This window comes from Microtus oregoni, unplaced genomic scaffold (assembly GCF_018167655.1).
Source record: "Microtus oregoni isolate MIOR12 unplaced genomic scaffold, Mior012 000202F_ref0000011, whole genome shotgun sequence".
NCBI classification, from domain to species: Eukaryota; Metazoa; Chordata; class Mammalia; order Rodentia; family Cricetidae; genus Microtus; species Microtus oregoni.
This window is the reverse complement of record NW_024544861.1, coordinates 355,463-372,935: the sequence shown is the minus strand read 5'-3', so window position 1 is coordinate 372,935 and position 17,473 is coordinate 355,463.

Here is a 17,473-nt window from a genome sequence, read left to right as displayed (position 1 = left end):
AAGAGAAGGGAGAGAGAAGAGAGAGAAAGACAGACAGACAGACAGACAGACAGAGGGGGGTTGGGAGAGCTCTTTTAAAAGGGAACATAGTGAATGTGCACAGGAGGCGTTCTCAGTGGCTACAGCTGAGGACATATCCTGTCAGAACCCCAAGGGCAGGCCAGTACAGATGCCTGAATACTAACAGAATCATCCTCCACTTTAGGACTTCATTTAGAAGGTAGCAAAAGCACGTTTAAGAGCAATGTCCTCTTCCCTTAAGGAACGAACTTTCTCTCTCTCTCTCTCTTTTTTTTTTAGGGAATTCGGCCCTCATATTGCGTTTGTCAAATATGGAAAGTGTAACTAGCAGCAGATGGGACGCTTTCACTTGTTCATGCTTTCCATTACTTCGTTCTGGAAATTATTTCTTTGGGAATTTGAGGAGCTTAATTCACAAATTGTATGCACACCTGTGCCCTACCCAAATTTCAAACCAAACGGAAAGCAAAGGAATCCAAATAATGGAAGAAATGTCATTTTTGTTGCAAATAAACATATTAATGAATGAAATGATTGCTATTAATTTTTGTGAACTGGTAGTTTAATGTCAGTTTCCATGTGGAGAGATCTATAGCCTCTCAGCCCAGAGAGACTGCTACTTCTTTCTTTAATTAAACTCACCGGGTCTCTCTGTCAGGCATACTTGGCTCCACTAATTTCACTTAAAACCATAAAAAAAAGGAAACATCCTTCTGGTGAAAACTTAGACTCCAGAGCAGGAAGTCACGGAGTTACACAGACTTCATGCTAGCTTCCAAAATCCCTAAATAAATGCTACACTTCCCATGGTTGGAGGAGTAACATACCAGAGAGATGGAGAGTGTCACCCTAATGAACGTTTCTGACTCAGAGAAAGAAAGAGTACATGTGGAATGAGTTCAGAATTCTTCCCTCAGTTTTACCACTGACTGTTCAAGTTAGGGTCATATCATGGTCCTTGGCCATCCAGAAGGATGGTCTGTTCAGCTTAACCAACCCTCACCTTAAACCTGATGTATGTCTTGATAGAAACCAGTGGCTCCTCCATTTGGGAGTGAGGAAGTGAAGGCTGGTAAACACTGGTTCTCAACCTTCCTAATGCTGCAACCCTTTTAATTCCAGCTCCTCATGTTGTGGCGACTCCCTCACTATAAATCTATTTTGTTCCTGTGTCAGAACTGTAATTTTGCTAACTGCTGTGCACTGTAAAATGATGTGCAGGATATCTGATATGTGACCCCCCTCCATGAAAGGGTCATTTGACCCCAAGGGGGTCTCGACCCAAAGGATGAGACTCACTGCTGTTAAGTCAACCATGGGCTTCTGAATTATAGCAAAAATATCCCAACACTTAGCAATTAATGTTGCTGGTGGTTGACTTTGGAACTAAAAATTTAAGAAATACAATTGGCAGGGCATCTTTGACTTCTGTCTAAAGATCCACTTATCCAGAATCCAGAATCTTAAGCTAGGTGTGATGGTTTGCATGAGAAATGTCCCCCATAGTTTAGGGCATTTGAATTCATGGTCCACAGATGTTACTAGAGTTTAGTGAGGTTTAATAGGTGTGGCCTTCCTGAAGGAAGTGGGTCTCTAGGGAAAGGCTCTGAGAGACGAAGGCCTTGTATTACTGTTTGCTTGTTCTCTCTGCTTTGTACTTGTGGTTCAAGATGGGAGCTCTCAATGTGACCCTGATGGACTCTAGCGTCCAAACACCGAGAAGGAGTCGCCCCCAGAGACCATCTCACACACCACAGCCGATGGAAAAGCATGAGGATTTTATTAATTCTGTCATGATAGGGTCCCCCAGCATTCGGGAAGCCGAGGGACCCCGAATAGCAGGTACAGTCTACTTTTAAAGGGGCCACAGAAGCAAGGGGGGTTGTTCTTTGACTATTCTGATTGTCTTATTTGAAAGGACTATTACCAATAATTGACTGGAGAGCTGTTGCCAGATCAGATGAGGTAAGAGGTCATTTTGACCCCGTTTCCCAGGGGACCGAACCAAAGCATACGTATATGGGTAATTGTTCAGGAACTGAGTACGTGTGAGTGTAGCTGTTAAGTCCTTGGTTCCCAGGGGAGGAGGGGAAGCACTATGGCACAGAGACTGAGAGGATTTAGAATTCTCAAAAATGGCTTCAGGATTGTCTTAAAGTCTTACAACCCCATGACTGCTGTCCTTGCTGTCTTTCCCTGATGTCCCTCTGGAAACTTAAGCCCACATAAAGTGTTACTTCTAAGAGTTACCTTGGTCATTGTGTTTTTATCACAGCAATAGGAAAGGATACACACTGAGCATGGTGGCACACACCTTTAATCCTAGCACTCAGGAGGCAGAGACAGGCAGTTACCTGTGGGATTAAAGACAGCCTGTTCCACATAAGTAAATTAATGTTCAACCAGGTTTACATAAAGAGATAGTCAAAAAGTTGAATCCCTGAATGATGTGGGAGTGTCATATATCAATCTGTTGATTTCATTGATTAAGCAATAAAGAAACTGCTTGGCTGGCCCTCATAGGTTAAAACATAGGTGGGAGGAGTAAACAGAGCAGAATGCTGAGAGGAAGAGGAAGTGAGCTCAGACTCCACAGCTCTCCTCTCAGGGGCAGACGCCTCAGAGAGACACCATGCTCCCGGCTCCTGGGCAGACACATGCCATGAAGCTCTGACCCAGGATGGACGTAGGCTAGAATCTTCCCGGTAAGCGCACCTAGCTGTGCTACATAGAATATTAGAAATGGGCTAGTCCAGGTGCGAGAGTTAGCCTAGAAGAGGCTAGAGAGAAATGGGCCAAGCAGTGTTTAAATGAATACAGTTTGTGTGTTGTTATTTCAGGCATAAGCTAGCAGGCGCTGGGGTGTTGGGGACGCAGCCCCACCGCTCATATTACTACACCTGAACTTTTCACTTTTGGAAAGAGCCTTTCCCAAAACTTATTTGTATTGGAAGCCAAAGTCTTTTGATTGGCCACAAAGGCAGTGGAGGCATCCTCATCCAGTCATACCTTATGTGTACAAATGCATGGTAGCAAGTGAAAACCATCTCCCCTCTCACCCTGAAAAAAAGTTAAGAATCATAATTATGATTTCTGTTGTGGCAATATGGACAACAGCTTCTTTTTCCAGAGAGCGACAGACCAGACCTACCTTGACCTGGGCAGAACTTTCAACAGTGACTTATCACAGTCTCCTTTAACATTCTGTCATTATTTGGTGCTGATTCTGCTGTATCTCTTTTTCCAAGGTTTGCTTCACTCACAAATGTATGTGTTATGGTTCCAAGATCCATTGCTATTTGCTAAACAAGCTTACCAAGACTTTTATCCTTGTCATAATAATGCTACTCATGGGACTGGAAAAGTAGTTCAGTTTGTCAAGTGCCTGCCTAACACGCACAAAGCCCTGGATTAAAGCTTCAGCACAAAATAGACAATGTGTGGTGGTTAACACTTGCAATCCCAGCATCAAGCTGGAGGATCAGAACTTCCAGATGATCTCAGCTATATAGTGAGTTGCAGTCTATCCTGGGATACATTCGACCATGCCAAAACAAATAAGCAGTTTGCACTTCCTTCCCCTAATAGACTCCAGTCTATCTGAAACATTCTTTTGTTGCTGAGTTTAGTAGATAGTGGGGATGCCCATTTTCCTCCAAGATTTGGCATTTTCTTGGCTGGCTGAGGCAGTTTTCAACCCATTTCTAGAAATGCAATGTCAAGGTACTTAGCATCTTATTCAGTGCCTTTTCACAATCCATCTCTATTTTCCAGATGCTGTCCATACCCCAAAGTATCCCAGGGATTTTCTATTCAAACATACAGCCTTCTTTGCATGCCATTGTCCAAGGCCATGGCAATATCCACATGCACACAGAACAACAAACAGACCGGACCAGAAAAGAAATTTCCCATGACATAATAAAACACTAAATGTACAAAACAAAGAAAGGATATTAAAAGCTGCAAGAAAAAAAAGACTCAGTCTTTTCTAAAGGCGGGCCCATTAGAACAGCACACGACTTTTCAGTGGAGACTCTAAAAGCTAGAAAGGGCCTGGACAGATACTCTACAAACTCTGAGAGGCCACAGATGCCAATCCAGACTAGTAAACTCACCGAAACTATCAGTTACAGTCGACAGAAGATGAAAAACATTCCACAATAAAAACAAATTTATCCATCTTTGTATTAGTCTATCTATTGACCCTGCTCTACAGAAGGCACTAGAGGGAAACTTTAGTCTGGAGAGATTAACTGTGCCACAGAGTAACAAGGAATAAATAACCCGAGAACAACATTTGAAAAGAAAGGGAAATACACCCACACCATAACATCAAAATAACAGGAATCAGTGAATTCTGTTCATTCACTTTCAATATTGATGGTCTCACAGACTAACAAAATGTATTCAAAATAGAATCCATCTTTCTGCTGCATCCAGGAGACACACCTCACCAACAAGGATAGCCATCACCCCAGGGTAAAACGGTGGACAAAAGTATTCTAAGCAAGTGGAATCAAGAAGCAAGTAGGGATGGCTACCTTAATGTCCAAATAAATTATACATCAAACCAAAACCAGTCAGAAGAGATAAGGGGGAGCACTGCATGTTCATTGAGGAAAAGACTCACCGAAAGGATACTGGAATTCTAAACATTTATGCACCAGACACAAAATAACCCAAGTTTCTAAAAGAAACATTGCTAAACCAACATATTTACCCTAACACAGTGATAATGGGTGATTTCACGAACTCCCACCAATAGACACTGCATTCAGATAAAAGCTAAAGAAAAAACCCTGGAATTAAATAACACCATAAATCAAATGGACGCAACATATCTACAGAAAATCCCATGCAAACACTAAAGAATAAACTTTTTCTCAGCAGCTCATGTGACATTCTCTAAAACTGACCACATCTTAGGACATTAGGCAAGCCCCAACACATATAAGAAAATTGGAATAACAAAACACCCTACATCCTGTTTGTCTACCACAGGTTAAAGCTGGATATCAGTAACAACAAAAAAAGGAAAAAGCTTACAAACTCATGGGAACTGAACAACTCACTACTGAACAAAAATTGAATCAAGGCAGAATTCAGAAGGAAATTAAAATTTGCTTAGAATTGAATGAAAATGAAAACATAATATATCCAAACATATATGACAACATGAGGTCAGTTCTAGCAGTAAGTTCATAGCACTAAGTGCCTTCATAAAAAAATTGGAACGACCTCATATTAATAACTTAATGAAAGCTCTAGAAAATAACACTCAGAAAGAACAGGTGGGGATAAGTACTCAAACTCAGGGTTGAAATAAATGGAGTAGAAACAAACAGACAAACAATATGATGACTCAATGAAACAAAAAGCTGGCTCTTTGAGAAACTCAACAAAATTGACAAGACTCGAGTTAAATTAAACAAAAGATAGAGACTTCAATTTAATAAAATTAGAGACAAAATCAGAGACATTATAGCTGACATGGAGGAAGTTCAGAGAATAGTAAGTACATACTTGAAATTGTACTCCATCAAACTGAAAACATGAAAAAAAATGGATGAATTTCTTGATCTATATGACCTCCCAAAGTTAATTTAAGATGAAATAATAATTTAAACAGACCTATAACCCCTAGTGAAATATTAACAGTAATGTAATCCTTCCAGCCCATCATTTTAATGAATATAGACTTGAGTGCTTTGTTAACTCCTCCAGGCAATTCTAATACAGACATGTGCCAACGAGTTTTCACACTGGGGCCCCCCATTTTTGCATATGCTGGATAAGATGGTGCAGAATGGAAAAATTAGGGAGTGGAGAAGACTGGGAGGATTGTTTCTTTAAGAGTAGAATTATTCTCAAATGAGAATTCTGACTTGGATAATAAAAACAGCAAACGAACATGCTTCTCATTGCCCCTTATCTAAAGCTACTGTCTAGTTGCTGCTGATTCCACAAGCTTCCTTCTCACACTTGGCCAATCCTGCCCCCCAGACTCCTCACAGCTTCTGGGCTAAGGACCTAAATTCTTCCCCTGTGTTCTCAGTATACACACCTAGCCAGCTCACTGCACCCTCTGTGACATCACCACGTGTTCTCTCCTCACTTGTTCTGGCTTTATTTACCATCCTCGTCATGCAGTCTCTTGTGCGGCTCTTACTCGGTTGGTGACTCCCTCACTTCGACTCCATTTGTTTTTCCTTGCCCTAGTTGCCATGTTATGGAGATCTGGAGTGGGCATCTTTTAGGTTGCGTCTATTCCCACTTAGGCTACATCTACCTCCAGTCCTCATGTTTCTCTTCTTTGTTTGCCACCTATTTGTAAATAGACAGCAATTCATGCTCTTTGGTCCATATTACATAGATGTCCGACCCCAGTAAATATAATTTGTCTTTCTAAAAATGATTGCAAAACTGTTGTAATCTCTCCAGGACTCTAAATGGGAGGATTTGACTTGCTAAATTTAGAACTTCATCAGGTGTGGAGATGTTGGAATGTTGCAGGTCCAGAGCCTAATTGCAACTCACCCTGGGCCACCCACTCTTATCTACCTTAGTAGCTGTCCCTTAGTCACTTTGTATCAGTGCTAATATTCTGTGACTAACAGCTAAGAAAACCTTTGGACAAAGCCTCATTTCCACCAACCAAAGACTAAAAACACCATCAGAGAGCATATGTGTCTCCAGAATGGTTTTCTTCTACTTTGCTTCCACCCATATACTGAGTGTTCCCACCAATGTATATTAAACATGCCTTCACTTATGGTGTGCTTTGTTATATCATTATTAAAGCCTCATCAAATTGCTACCACATTGAAACATGGATTTGGTGGTAATTAAATCTGTTCTCAAACCATGGTCGCTAATGTTTAAAACTCCAGAATAAACTCCCTCCTGCCCTTTGAACTGACAAGCGTCTTTACGTAACTGTGATTGTCTGATGATTGGTTAGTTACCCACACTGGTGAACTTGCTCTCCCACTCAATTGATATGGAGTCACCCAAAGTTCCCACCCTGAATCAAATGGTCTGGCCCGCCCTACCTTTTAACCCTCAAGAGTGACTAGCACCACCCTACAATCCGGTGCACCCAGTTCCTATTCTAAACAAAACACACCTATATGGTGTGCCATAACACCTCTAAAGAGCCAAAAGCAAGAACTGGCCCATTTGGGGAACTGGGCCAGATTCTGTTCTCCATAATCCCTTTTTCTTGGATCCCACCACACCCTGTTCAGTTTGGAGCTCAGTTTTATTTCAAGCATGTCAAAGACTCCTTCTTCTTCATGTTTATGTTCCAAGATCATTGGGTTTATTATTTTTTTTATTATCATTATTACTATTACTATGACTCCACTTTTCTCATTTCTCCAGATTACCCTATAACCCATTTTTTTTTTTTTTTTTTTTGCCACGGCTCCCATCTCAGAGCAACCCCTCAGTGCTCCCAGCACCTCCAGTGTTCACACTGGAATTGCGGTTCCTGAGAACTCACATTTCAACTTGAAAGACTACATTCTATCTTGCCTGTGTATTTCTAATTCTCTGGCACTCCTAGACAAAAAAACCTGCCGGCTTTCTGTCACAGATATTCCTGTCCCTACTGTCTACTCTTTTCTCAGGCTTTTTTCTTTTTCACACAAGTCCTCTCTTGCAGCATGGTTAAGCTCTTGTCTGTCTCATTTTCCAGTGCCTGTTTTGAAAAAGAATTTCCAAAGTTGAGTGAGAAAAACAGAAGGATGATTTTTACCCTCAAAGACTTGGGTCAAATTGCCAAAACCATCAAGTAACAACATCACTAATAACAAAGAACCAACTAAAATGGGCATTACTTCAGAAATCTGAACATTTACTAGATATCTCATCTGTAATACATTTACGAACAAGGCATTTTGCAGTGAAGAATTCTACTTTGTTATATTTATTGAATTATTGCATGCATTATTTAATAATTAATATATTACATCGATTATGCCAAGACAAATTAAAGAGTATGACTAAATTTCAATAATATTTCTCTAAGATAAATTTTACAGTCTTTAATATCAAATAGATAATATTAAAAAATACATTCATTTATTGAATTTATTGAATTGTCAAGGAATTTCTGTTTAGTAAGTTCACCTAAAAACAAAAACTATCTTCAAAATTATCAGGGAAATTAATGTATACATACATAATGCACACATTTTATAGTATATGCATTATAAATACTTATTGTTTAATTTAAACACAGTATATATACCTATAAAATTTGTCATTACATTTTCAAGCTATAAATCTCCCTTTAATTAAATATAAAGATAATATGACTAACATTTTAAAAATAAACTACTAATGTTAATCCTATGACAGTAGTGGCATGTTTTATATTAGCTTATTTAAACTTTTCTTTTACTGAAATGTGTAAGCATTAAGCATGTAAATAAAATTTCTAGATAGTTTGTTTCCTAATTAATTGAGCAAAATTTTCTCAACTCTTAAACACATGCTATAACTGTTATTGTTATATTATACTGTTATATTGTGCTTATTAATATTTGGTACTTACTTTAACCAGAAACATCTCACTTTTGAATTAAATTACACCTTTTTCCTTTTTATTAGTTTTCAGGGAATTCCATACAATGTATTTTGTTCATATTTGCCTCTCCTCCTACTCCTTTCAGAATCACCTCCATGACTTCCCAACCTGTCCCTTGTCATACTGCCAATTTGGGCTACCCATATATTCTTGGATGGTCTTCCCTAGAGGGTGGTCAACCCAACAGGGAAAACACTCTTTTTTTGTTTCAATTTATTATTATTATTATTATTATTACAAATTTTCACCTTCTCCCCTTCTCCCATTTCCCTCCCCCCTCTTAAGGAAAACTGACTCTCTGCCAGTAGCTACCAGCTGCCAATAGCTTCTTAATGGAGACATTTTCCTAACAGAGGTCCCCTTCTCTCATATAACTTTAGTTTGTATCAAGCTATCATAAAATTATCCAGCACAAGAGATAACGCAGTTCAGGTACTAGGTTTTGTATTTTTCTTATCTTGTTGTGTCTAATGGGGACATTGTCGCACCGTTGTAGGGGTCACTCCATTTAGATTCATTTTACATGTATTTGTGTACATATTTCAGAGAGCTTCTACAGTAGGTTTTCATATAATTATTTTGAAATGTCATTAGTTATTAGGTTACTTAACTGTTCCTTTCCATATTCTCTCCTCCACTCTGACCATCCTTCCCACCCCAATGCAACTCTTCTTGTTTCTGTATTCCTCTTAAGCCCTTTACATCACTGTGTTCTAGCTCTCTTCCTTGAGCTCATTCCCCAATGATGCCTTATTAGTTACTTGACCTCTATGAGCTTTCAAAATGGAACAGACATATTGGAAGACTCATAGCCAATGTATGAAAATGAGAAAAAAAAACACACTCTGTTTGTGTGGGTCTCACCTCACTCAGAGTGACTACCTGTGGATTTCATAATTTAATTTCTCTTTACAAATGCGTATAGAAGAGATATTATATGTGTTATTTGTAATTTTAGACAAAAGTAGTATGATTCCTTATGAGTTTTGCAAATATCCTTAGCGTTATTAGTCCCTCTTTCCCTCCCCTTCTGCATTAGCATCCTTTCCTCATCCTCAGTTAAAGCAAAAGCTCCTCACATTTTTCTTATTTTTGTCTTCATCTAACTTGCATCCTGCTATTCCTATCTCTGGCACTGCTCCCTACCACACACACACACACACACACACACACACACACACACACGGAAACCCTTTTACTTTTCTCGTTTCTGTGGTTATTCTAGGTTATGTACTCACACCTGAAGATTTGGAACTAAAAACCACAGAAGAGAGAATTGTGGTGTTTGTCTTTCCAGGTCTGGGTTATGCTGCTCGGCATAATATTTTTTAGTTTCATCCATTTACTGCAGATATCATGATTTAATTTACCATGTTTTCATTATCCATTCTTCAGTTGAAGAATATTTATGTTGTCCTATTGTGAATATAGTGGCAATGTAGAAAACTGTATGTTAATTCCTGTCATTTTGTCACATTTTATTAAAGGAATTGTTTGTTTATATATTTTCCATGCCTCCTTAATTGTGTTTACACCCCCACCCTTTCAGAGACATAGTTGTCTGTGTAGCAGCTCTAGTCCTGGAACTAGTTCTATACCAGGCTGGCCTTGAACTCACAGAGATCCCCCTGCCTCTGCCTCCCAAGTGCTGGGATTAAAGGCGTGCAACAACACCACTCAACAGTTTAAACCTCTCTTAAGCCCTAAGTATTCCTTCTGGTATCCTCTGTAGAGCTGACTTACTGGTTATAAATTCCTTGCATGTTTCATCACAGAAAGCTTCTCTTCTGATTATGAGTGATAGTTTTCTGAGTACAATAGTCTGGACTAGCATCTGTATCCTTCCATAAATTGTGCAACACTGTCCTAAGCCCTTCTGGCTTTTAAAGTCCCCATTAAAACAATCAGCTGGTGTTCTGATGGGGTGTGACTTTTTCTTTCTTGTTGTACGTAATGCTCTTTCTGTTCTGGGTTGCCTATTCCATTCACGTCTTGAGGAGTGTTTTTTTTTTCTTTTTTCTTTCTGGTCCTATCTATTTGGTGTTCTCTATGCTTCTTGTATCTTGATAGGCATCTCTTTACTGAGTTTAGGGAAGTTGTGTTCGCTGATTTTGTTGAAAATATTGTCTGTGCCTTTAACCTAGGTTTCTTCTCATTCTTCCATATTTAACATTTTCTTTCATTCATTTATTGATCCAGTTCTTCTCCTTGTCTTTAAGACCCTATGCTCATTGGTGAGGCTTTTCTCTGAGCTTATTTTTGGCTTTCTGAAGTTTTCATTTTGAGTTTTAAGTTTTTCTTTTCTTCATAGATTCTGTATCTCTTCATTAAATCCTATTTTCTCATCTTGAATTGACATTTTTTCACTCACCTTTTTATTTATGCTTTCATAATCTTCATTCAAGAATTTATTTATATCCCCTTTGAATTCCTTAAAAATATTTATTATTGTTATTTTAAAGTAATTGTCTCGTACATCATTCAAGTTGCTTTTCTCTGGGAGCAGTAATTTTGGAGGAGACACACTATCTCGGTTATTCACGTTGTTTATGCTTTTGCTGTGGGACTAAGGCATCTGAAGCTAAGTTGTTGATAGTATCTCTTGGTTCAGCTATCTGGCCTTGACTTAATTTAGAGGGTATTTAAATCTCTTGTTGTTTCTATAACTTGTCAAGATGAATACAACTTAGGGTTCAGTCTTAGGAAATTCAGTGTTGATGTTCAAATAGGGTATCAGATGTGATCCTGGTTCAGTTAGGGCTAAGTGAAGCTTCTAAACCAGGATCATAATTTCTGTAGAGGATACATGGTCAGCTGGCAGGCAGTGGAGGAGGGTGGCATTTACAGCAAGATTCTGAGTGACTACTTGAAGAGGAAGGGTGAGAAAATGTGACTATCACAGGTGAGAGCTAGTGATCCAAGATCTCTGCCCAGAGATAGGGAGTGGGTAGGCACAGGTCATGTGATTCTCTGGCAGGAAGGCAAGTTCATGGATGTCTGGGATTCCTATCTGGGAAGGAGAGCCCTATGTTCTCTTTTTATCTACAGTTTCCTTTTTTGTTTTTTAGTGTCCTAGTCAACTATGCTATAGAAATGTTACACAGACTAAAAAAAACTTTTCATAAATTTTAAATTGCAAGCTATTCTAAGGGGAGTGATAAAAATCTCACACCATTATGTTCCAACTCAACCAGGATATGACTCATACCTTTCTCTAGTATAGCTACACTGTTCAGGCCATTATCCCATTAGTCATCCTTGGTTGACAGATGTGCTGTTGCATGTCACATTGTTCCTGTCCAAGATAATCACTTTGTAGCAATGTAGTACAGCAACATAATAGCTATATCATTCATTCACTTTACCTGATCTTAACCTTTCATCACACATCACCATGCTATAATGCAACACAATATGATACCTTGTATAATAATATCCATTATAGTTAATTTATCATTGTTTGATTGTGTTGCCAGTTATTGTTGTTTATTTATTATGCCTAATCCATAAAAGTTTACCATAGGTATGGGCACACATGGAAAATACAGGACTCTGTAGAAGCAGACGCTCACAGAGGGCCATAAAAAGACCTTCAGAAGTTAAGAGGTGTATCGTGTACAGAGATAAAACCGAAGTAAAAACTTAGGAATCACACTTCTCCCACTTTCAGCCTTCAAGATTATCTGTTTAGTGGAGGAGTGAGTCAAAATACAAACTCAAGAAAAAATAAGTTTGTCGGCATTTCCAGGAAAGGAGACCAGTCTGGCTAAACCGTGTAGTTACTGTGAGCACGAGATACTTACAGGAAAAAGGGACAGTGATAAAGAAGTTGTATTTGGGGACTTCTGGAAGATTAGACTAGAAGAAAGGAAAAATGAAAGCTAAAGAAGGTCTTAACAGCAGGCTCTAACTTAGTAGGATTGGTGTCCTGACAGAAAGAACAGATTTCAGGTGTATGTACTTAGAGAATAGGCCATGTGGAGGCCATCGTGAAGCTTGTCTGTCTGGAAACCAAGGAGAGAGGCCAAAGGAAAAAAAGGCCAAACCAACCCTTCGGTGATATCACACTAGAGCTGTGAGGAAAGAGATCTCTTATGTTTAAGCTCCTCAGTTTTTGGTATTTTGTTACAGCCACCTTAACTAACTAACATTATCTGATGTTGGCTGACTTTTAGGTTATAGGCATCCTTTCAGAGCACAGAAGATGTGATTTTTATCAATTACTGCTGACAGCTGTGTACATGTCAATCAATATCCAGATATGTGATGTGAACCCAAAGGAGAATTGGTATAGTCTGTTCCCATCCTATTGTCTCATAACTGGAACTATTTATTGACATGGACCAGAAGGTCATTTTTCAGTAACCGGGTCCTGAAGCGGATGTTCCAGGGGATGAGAAATAAAAGACAGAGGATAAAAACTGGGGTCTGGAGGTTTTGCACAAGCTGTATCTTATGCCAAGCAAGCTTATTGTAAAGTACAACATATTATATACTATTTTCAGGAGGTGGGAATGGAACAAAATTAAACAATGATGCCCAAGAGGAACACAGGGTAAATCAAGATATTACTGACTGAACACACAGCAGCCTTGGGGATGAAAACCACAGCCCCTATTGTGGGAAGGGTTGGGTTCTCAGGATATGAAGCCACAGCCCCCCGCCACCAGGCCATTACCAGCTCTGCCAAGCGTATTCCTGGTTTTGAGAAAGAGTTTTGCTCCTCTATACATCAGAGAGGCATTGTCTCCCCAACACACAAAGGTATGATGGAAGCTGTACTAAGAAAAAATAAGGGAGGGAAAGAAAGAAAAGAGAGCCAGAGTTAAAGGTAGACACATAGTAAAGGGAGCAGAAAGAAAAAAACATTGACCAAAGATGGCTCATGTAAACAGAGACTGCACTTTAGCTTTCTGGATGCCCAGACCAGACTAATTACACAGAGACTATATTAATACAATACTGCTTGCTCAATGATTCAGGTATTTCCTAGCTAGCTCTTGCATCTTAAATTAATCCATTTCTATTAGTCTGTGTATCACCATGAGGCTGTGGCTTACCAGTAAGTTTCTGGTCTCTTTCTCCTTTGGCAGCTACATGGCCTCTGCCTAACTCCACCTTCTTTCTTCTTGTATCTCTGCTTGGAATGCCCACTTTCCTATATTCTGCACTGCCATAGGCCAAAGCAGTTTCTTTATTGGCCAACGGAAATAAAACATATTCACAGCATACAGAGGGAAATCCCACATCAGGCATAGCTGAATGTATGAATACAATTTAAAATTGTAACAAGGAGACCTTGAGGTATTAGTGGTATGCTTCAAAAGGCATAATACCCAAATGTGTCAAAGGGAAGGAGCTCTAGGGGTTGGGGACAGGTGTGGATACAGCAATGAGAAGGGAGAATGGAATAAAGAACAGAATACCAGCTTCCCCTTCATTGCTCCATCCTTTAGCCCCATTCTTCATTTCACATCTTAATTTTCTGGAGTGTAATTTTCTTCTGTTTAGTGCTGGGCATGGAACTCAGAATTTCATGTGTGATAGGCAATTGCTTCACTCTTGAGTTACATATTCAGCCCCTAAGGATGGATTTTAATGTTAATCAGGAGAAGTGGAGGAAGCAGAAAACTCAAGGAACTAAGAGCCTTTATTTTGTTCTTTACACATATAGGGGTATGGGACAGGGCAGGCAGCATTGGTTCAGGGACTTCTCACACTGGGACCCTCCCTCCTTGCAGATCATCGCATGTGAGGAACTGCACACACTCTGCTGCACACTCCAGCCCTTTTCTGCTGGTCATTTACAGGGCCAGCTCTCCTCCTGACTACTTTTGCTCTGTCCACTTTACTTCTACTATTTCAGTGTACTCCCAATCCACCTCTTTGCTATACACTTAAAATCACCCCATCAGAGGAATTAAAATGTATCATCCTTTGGTTCAAACTGCTACCTTTTAAGCCTTTGGGTTTTTTTTTTTTTAATCTCAGCTGAAACAAAGTGACTATCCTGCCTCTCCCATACTATGGTTTTAAGTTTTAAGGGAACCAATTCAAATCCAGAGAGTACAGGTTCAATACATAATAATTATTTAATATATTAGTTTTCTTCTCATAGTCTGCTCCTATAGATACTGTTCTGTGCCTGGATTATGCCCATTTGTGATGCAGTTTCCCTCATGTCACTCCCAGGAGCTGACCCAGGAGCACCTCGCTCAACCATTATTCCAGTATACCCCTGTAATGAGCCATCCTCTTCTTTCTTGTGGCAGCCCAAATCTAGTTGGGAAAATATGCAAGACTCCCAAGCTTTTGTCTTTGTTTTCACATTTTCTGCATTGATCTTTACCCTTTTTTCCCACTGTAGGGACCCACAATCATGGTCCTCACACACAGTTCAAGGCTCCTGCTTTGAAAGAACATACACGCTAATGAGCAGACTGCCTTTGGCCTGAAATGGGCTGCTTGCCCACCCCGGAACTGTGCCCCCCCGCCAAGTGTGTGGTTCACTGTTCAACGTGAAAATTCCCTCTCCCCAGAAGTAGTTTCCAAATCCCAAACTAGCCCACACCTGATCCCTTGACCTCACTCCCCCTCATAATTTATCTCCGCCCATCCTCCTCGGCTTTAATTTTGTAAACACCCAGAGGGTCATGAACTCGGCCCCACCCTTGAGAAATCCATTTTGCCATTTGCCTTCTAGCCATAGCCTGCACAATTATTTTTGTTCTCCACACCTACTAAATCCATATTTTGTTTAAAACTTGACCTTTCCGAGGAAACTAGCAGGTGTTTCCGGAACGCATAACTCTCTTCCAAACCTTGGTACTCCCTCACAGAGGGAAAGGCCTGGCAGATGTCACAGGTGTACTCATTCAGCATTCATAAAGTCACTCCGTGTCATGTGGACTTTGAGAAAAATGTGCAGCAAGGTGCTAATTGTGCTGGAGCTTTGTTTAATGGGCATCACTTTTTAAATCCATTTCAGATGATCTGACAGACTCCCGTCTATTTTGGTGACAAACCTTCTCAAGCTACAGCACAACTTAATTCTTCTGTTGTCAAAAGTAGGTTATGATGGGCTCCATTTCCTGGTCTCTCCAAAGAGCCATCTCCACACTCACCTACCTACCTAGTCACCCGTCTTCTAGGACAGAGGGGATGGCTTCATCTGTGCCCTCGCCAGATGTCTCTCCTTTAGAGGCCTCCAGTTAGCCAGTCTCTAGTTAGTCTTACAGGCTGATAGTTAGTCTTATAGGCCTCCAGTTAGCCGGTCTCTAGTTAGTCTTACAGGCTGATAGTTAGTCTTATAGGCCTCCAGTTAGCCGGTCTCTAGTTAGTCTTATAGACTGATAGTTAGCCTTATAGGCCTCAGGTTAGCCAGTCTCTAGTTAGTCTTACAGGCTGATAGTTAGTCTTATAGGCCTCCAGTTAGCCGGTCTCTAGTTAGTCTTACAGGCTGATAGTTAGTCTTATAGGCCTCCAGTTAGCCGGTCTCTAGTTAGTCTTACAGGCTGATAGTTAGTCTTATAGGCCTCCAGTTAGCCGGTCTCTAGTTAGCCAGTCTCTAGTTAGTCTTACAGGCTGATAGTTAGCCTTATAGGCCTCTAGTTAGCCAGTCTCTAGTTAGTCTTACAGGCTGATAGTTAGTCTTACAGGCCTCCAGTTAGCCAGTCTCTAGTTTGCCATATATCCCTCTAGTCCATCACCCTCCACTCTGAGTCTTTACCTTTGACTTCAAGATATTCAATAAATACGAGACTTTGCTGAATGAAGTCAAAGTTTCTGCCATCTCATTCTTTTCCCTGATGCTCAAATATCCAAAATAATACTTGGTGAGCCTGTAGTTCCACAGCATCCTGATCATCCCTGATCTCATTCACACTCCTTTTTCACTAAAAAAAAAAAAAAAAAAAAAGGAAACAACAAACCCTATGCTTTAGAACTTAAAAAAAAAAAACAAAAAAACCCTCATTTTGAAACATGATGGCTTCAGGTTGGTATTCATTATCTGTAAAGTTCCATAGCAACCAATAAAGCTTACAACTGTTGGTCCTTATTAGAACCATCACTTCTTGCCTGTGACTCAGCTCTGCACAGTCTCTTCCGGTAATTAGGGTCATGATATTAAGAAAATTATAGAAGTCTCCAAAGCTTCAAATTGCAAACTGGTTGAATTAGGGCAATGACTGCCCTCTTCAAAGTGTTGTCGTGTAACTTATATTCCACAACATGAGCTACCGTATCAATACCTGATTATGAGCCTAGCACTTGATACAGTGCACACACACACACACACACACATACTCATGAACAAATTATATATACAGTCATCTTTTAGATGCCCACATAGAATGGTGGTCCCAGAAGATTATACTGAAGTTAGAAAAAATCCCCATTGCCTAGTTGTTTTTAGCCATCATAACTACTTTACGCAATGGTGTACATAATAGTTGTGTTTCATAGTGGTAAGTTTATTTGTAACGATGAAATGCATTCAGCTCAACTGTACTACTGGTCATGTAAAAGTACATTGTGCGCAATATGCAGACACAATACCCAATAATAAATGATGATAAATAGCTAGTGTATGTTGTATTATATATTTTATATTATTTTAATACTTACTTCTTATATGAAAAGAAAGTTTATTATAAAACAGTATTTTACTGTGTTATTTCAGGCACAGCTTTATATACCTGAGGTTTACAATGACTCTTAATTGTATTATATTTCCAGCACTTTAATCTCATGCTATCTTATTCAAATGATCCTAGAAGAAATGGACTATAATATACATGCATTTTGATATATGTCTACATGCATGTGCAAATGCATGTAGATTATGTGTACAAA